Below are 5867 nucleotides of genomic sequence, written 5' to 3'. Positions count from 1 at the left end.
TAATGTGGTAAGCCCAAAGCCAAATGCCAAAGACAGAAATTTAACAAAATACCATGAAGTTGAAACAAGTCTTAAAAGGGGCAGTTGGGCTTAAGGGGAGTAGTACAGAAGAATGGAGAGGGAAATGTTGGATTAATACAGTCATAACAATCAATGTACATGTGTAAGAATATAAGTAGGAAACTTGAAGGGATTTGTGGGGTTGGGGTAAGGGAAGGAAGAAAAATGAAAAGTTTGACAATGATCCAGATGCAGTGTATATTGAAATGCAGATACACTCTATTCAACACTGACAGGATGAAGCGAAATCCCTTTACACAACTAGCTAAAGATAAAATTTCTTTTGAAGTTTTAATATTAAGAGACCAGAAGCATAAACCTTTAGAGATAAATAAGAAGATAGCATTGACATATTATTGATGCTGGTGCTCCTTTCAATATACAAAAATTAATGTGTCAAGTCTGCTGTAATTGTAAATTTTATTTTGCCAATTATTTTTGCAAATTTCTTAAAATATAGAGAACCAAAGTCCCGTATCCTTTCACTTCCAATAAAATAATCTTTTAGAACTTTATGTTACTCAATTGTTACAAATATCTTACTGTAATTCATTGGGACTAATTTTATTCCATATTTAAATTTACATTTTATATCTCTAAAGTCTTTTAAAATCCTCTCTCTCGTGCACAGTTATGGATAGATAACTGATGTGGGCAGAATCAGAATTATTCAGAAGGTAGAAAATGGATGTTTACCTAGTTTTCTCTCTACTGGATCATAGAATACAGATTGTCCTAATTGGAAAAAGTTAACCTTCCCAAGTTTTCTGCATATAAACACTCCATCAACATTTTGTTATTAGAGGAGTATTCAAGATTAGTTATTTGTTGATTGATAATGACTGAGGATGACAGAAAGGTGAAAGAAGACCATTTACTCTTCAGGGAAGTTCTGACGTGTGCTTCACAAAATGTTATGAAAGCTCTCCATGAGAAATCTAGCAGCTGAATTTCTAAAAAGTCCTTGGGTTGTTACACTTTCTGATAATGTCTCAATTCAAGTACTTCTCCTTGGAGATCCATACTATTCAATGATGCTGTATTAGCTCCTTGTTACAATTTGCAGTCCGGTGTTGATGATGAAATTTGTGCTTTTCAAAAGTGCTCTTGAATTCCATCCACAAACTGCAGACAAAATTTATCTGAAAAAAATTGTATCTGTTGATAATGCATATATTTTTATTTTTTCATTATAAATATAGAATGTAGTAAAATTTTTCATAGCAATTACACTGCACTAGGTTGTGGGAAGATTTTAATGTAAAGAATATACTGTGTTCATGTAGAGAATTTGAGTATCCAAAATTTTAATATATTTGTGGTCCTAAAACTAATACCTTACTGATATTGAGTGACAAATACAATTTCCATAAGTATAGAAGTTTTCCTTTTATCTTTTTAATATGTATTTTTATTGTAAAGATACTGTACATAGGGGTTACAGTTACATAAGTAAGGTAATAAGTATATTTCTTATTAAGCGTTGTTACCCCCTCCTTTGTTTTTCCCTACCATCCCTTACCTTCACAACTCCCCAACTCCCCCTTCCAGCCCCTCCTCTGATAGTGTCTAGTACATCTCAGTGTTACAATGGGTCAACCTGTATCCTTTCCTTATATATTAAATGAAGAAATGCTGGCTTGGTTTATGATGATTCTACTTGTGTAGAAACACCTAAAATCACTTGCCAAGTCCAAGAGCACATAAAAGAAACACCATCAAATTTTTGTCCATTGGTATAATTGTGTTCGACACATATTCTCAAACTTCACTACATTAAAAATACTTTCTTTTTTTTTCTTATTTTCTTGGCCAGGAAATCAGCAAGACTTCAGTCAGCATGTCTCACATAGGACTTTTCACATTAGTTGGTTAAATATATGTGTAGAGAGTAGTCATCTGAGAATTCACTCATCTGCTTAGGAATTGATGCTGGCTGTTAGAAAACAGCTCAAGGAAGGATGCCATTTAAAGCTTTATAACTTTATTCTTTGCCAGGATATTCTCCTGCTACCTTGGTTTTTCAGAGTGTCTACAAGAGCAAGCATTACGTGGGGACCAGGGATACACCATATGGCCTATACTTATGGAGATTTCTGAGTGACTTGCTATCACCTGTACTGCATTTTGCAAGTCGAATCTGTCTAAACCTACCAGTTTTAAGAGTAAGAGTAGCGGTAAAAGAACTCTTAGAGACAAATACATCTTCAGCATATCTTGTTCCAAGCATTCCGTCTAAGGCATATTCAGGAAGTGAAACTGTGTTCTCTGTAATTATTTGTCTTTCTCCATGTGTGCATGTATACATGTGTATATGTATATGTGTATTTGTGTGTAAAGTAACATGCAAGTGTACATATATAAGAGCATATACACATTTATATATGCATATGAAAATAAAATTACACATATAAATATATGTGCATATCTATCAGTTGTTCATTGATTTAATATAGAGTTACCAGCACATTGTCATTCTCACAAAGTGTACAAGATAAATTGCTCTGAGGGTCTGTGCTCTATAATGAGCATCCTTTGTACTCACTTCCCCCATTACTTTGATTTTCATCGCTATGAAAAACTTGGGTCTACTTTCCATTGGATAGCTTTATTTTCATTACATGTAATTACTAACATAATAAACACAAAAGATTGCTTGTAAAAGAAAAAGAACGTTCAGGTCACAGGTTTAAAGTATCTTATCGATGGAGGCATAGAATTCCATTTTGTATGTATACCACATTTTCTTGATCCATTCATCTAATGGGTTGGTTCCATATCTTACCTACAGTAAATAATGCTGCAATAAACATAGTCGTGCTGGTAGCTTTAGTGTGGTTTTGTTTGTAAACATTTGGGTAAACGCCCAAAAGTGGGATTGCTGGGTCATAGGGGAGCTCTTTGTGGAGTCTTTTGAGGAACCTCCATACTAATATTCTATGCCTCCATCAGAAAGAATGACATTGCCCCATTTGTTAGGAAATGGAAAGACTTGGAAAAAATTATATTAAGTGAAGTAAGCCAGGCCCAAAGAAACATAGGTCCCATGGCTTCCCTTATTTGCAATATCTAGTATATGTCTGAGTCAAGCAGAAAAGGTCAGATAAGGTGATGTTAGGGAAATGTTCCCTAAGATATGCATTCAAATGTTCATTTTTCTTTCATGCGATTGTTTCAAACACATTCATAAGATTATTTCATTGTTGCTTTGTATGTCCCTCCCCCACAGTATAACCCGTGCTTTCACTCTATTTGAGGTCGGTATAACTTGTTGAGGGGAAGGGGAAAACCAAATAGTTTAAATAGGGATACAGGTGGACCCAATGCAACAATGAGATGTACAAGTTGTTATGTCGAAAACGACCTTTACAACTTTTGTGCGAGGGGAAGGTGGGAGGGGAGGGGAGGATTAGGGGGGAGTAGGGGTGAGGATGGGAAGGGATGGGAAGGGGACAAAAATGAAGAGGCTACAATGCTTGATAAGAAATGTACTCATTATCTTGCCCATGCAATTGTAACTCCTCTTTACAGTATTTTCACAATAAAAACAAAGAAATAGAAAAAAATATCTTATCCATACCAATGATTCCTATGAGATAAAATTTATAATACTAGTAAAAGTGAAAAGGAATGCCTAGATCTGGTGTTTTTCCAATTAGAATGGCAAAGAATAATATCACATCACTGTTATAACTCTTAAAGAATGCAAAGGTAACTGATGGTCTTATCATGTTCCCACAAAACCAGGAGATTCTGAAGGATAATAGTAGACCCACAGAAATTCTAAGTAGCAGACATGGAGCATGAAAGAGAAAAAGAGGAAATGAGAGAGAGTGAAAGAGAGAGAGAAATATCATAATAATGAAAGCGCATAACAGATAAAAAAGAACTGAATGAGAAAATTCATACTGCTATCTTTAGACTCTATGTGTACATTCGAAAGTATCTGATGTATGATAACCCATCAAAATGAAATATAAAGTTATTTTGATGAAAATAAAAATGACTCAGACGAAGTTGCAAATGCAAAAACAATCTTCACAGAAGCAAACTCTCAGAGATACTTCATGACTTTGGAAAGGATAAAGTGGCCGAAGTTAGTATAAATTTAGAAGTATGACAATTTAAAAAATATAAAACAATATTTATATCTTTCTTTATATAACCCAAAGCAGAAAGCAAATGTTGTTTAGATGATGTTTTTAAAACACAGTCTCTCAGGTGCTGGGAACATGGCTCAGCGGTAGAGTGTTTGCCTTGCATGCATGAGGCCCTGGGTTTGATTCCTTAGCACTACATAAGCAGAAAAAGATGGAAATGGTGCTGTGGCTCAAGTGGTAACGCTAGCCTTGAGGTGAGGGACAGCACCCAGGCCCCAGAATCCATGACCAAGAAAATAAAAATAAAAAACAAAAAAATCAGTCTCTCACTTTTGTGGCCTCAACTCTGTATTATTGTTGCTTCAGACTAGGGCTAAGTTTTTAGATGTAGACACTTATCAACACTCCTGATTCAGATTCTACTTGATCATTTTTTAAATAAATATTTTGTTTTTAATTTTGCTCTTTGTAAATTCACATGCACCTATAAAAAATTGTTTGGCCATCCAGTAACCTTCTCAAATAACCTCCTAATGACGACTTACAAAAAGTTGTATTATATTACAAGTAAAACAATGCTACAAATAAAGAAAACTAATAATTAAATATTAATGATTAATAAAATAAAAACGAAACAATTACTAGTATTTTCAGTATTTGAAGTGTACTACATATTAGATTTTAGCATTTTCTCATATTCCTATACATTTAACACTGGCTAAGGTTTTGATATTCAACAAGATTTTTATAGAATATGAGTACTCTTTAAAATTACACACTAAGATTACTATTTATGGCTCATCTCATCATTTGTTTATGATTTATATCATCATTTATTCCTTGCTAGCATATAAAGTAAGGAAGTCCTAAGGTTTTAACAGAAACTGTGTAGTTAACAAAATCTAAACTCTTCACTCTGCCTCTTTACACAAAGACTTTGCAAGTTTTCTTTAATCAAGTTTCTATAAACTCTGCAATGTACATTCTTAGTAGTATATGTCTGCTACCATAAATCTTAAATACTTCATAGAAAAGTTTTATATCTGCCAAATAGTCCTAATTTTGGCATATATAACCAAATACTCAACATTAAATATATTTAAAACATTAATTCTTTTAACAAACCTTAACATTTGTTGCTGTGTTCATTATGACGGGTGCCTTGTATAGAATAATTGAATTCCTCCACCTACACATCTCTTGAACAAGAAATATGTGGAATTATTTTGTTTTTGACATGTCAATCTTGACTTTATTCTTAAATGTGTGCTTATGTAAGAAATATATGGTTCTAAAATTTCATGACAATTCTTTTGAACTTACTTTTTGTTGAATTGTCTAGTTTAATAGAATCAATTACACTTTATATATAAAAAGTGTTCTCTGCTCAATTCAGCATCACATACACTAACATTGGAACCATACAAAGAAGATTAACATGGCCCCTGCACAAGGATGACATGCAAATTCGTGGAGCATTCCACATTTTTACAAGAACAGATGCTGGTGGGGATGTGGTCACAAGGGAACCGTATGCATTCTTGGTGGGAGTGTATACTTGTTCAACCACTTTGGAGAGAAGAATTGAAATTCCTCAAAAGACTCCACATATATACCACATTTTCTTGATCCATTTGATGTCAGTATAACATGTGGAGGAGATGGGGGCAAACAAGTCGTTTAAGGATTCAGGTGGACCTGTTGCAA

The 5867-nt window shown here is 33.8% G+C and overlaps 1 non-coding gene across 1 annotated transcript; it reads left to right on the top strand.

The window, feature by feature from the left end:
• Positions 1–5543: 5543 nt before the first annotated feature.
• LOC138816386 (U6 spliceosomal RNA) lies at positions 5544–5650 on the top strand. The gene has a single exon (XR_011368658.1). It is a non-coding gene; the product is annotated as a U6 spliceosomal RNA (small nuclear RNA).
• The last annotated feature ends 217 nt before the right edge of the window (positions 5651–5867 follow it).

This window comes from Dipodomys merriami, unplaced genomic scaffold, assembly GCF_024711535.1.
Source record: "Dipodomys merriami isolate MVZ:Mamm:240054 unplaced genomic scaffold, mDipMer1.0.p SCAF_695, whole genome shotgun sequence".
Classification (NCBI taxonomy): Eukaryota; Metazoa; Chordata; class Mammalia; order Rodentia; family Heteromyidae; genus Dipodomys; species Dipodomys merriami.
Note: the sequence above shows the minus strand (reverse complement) of the source record. Positions and strands in the feature narration are given on the sequence as shown.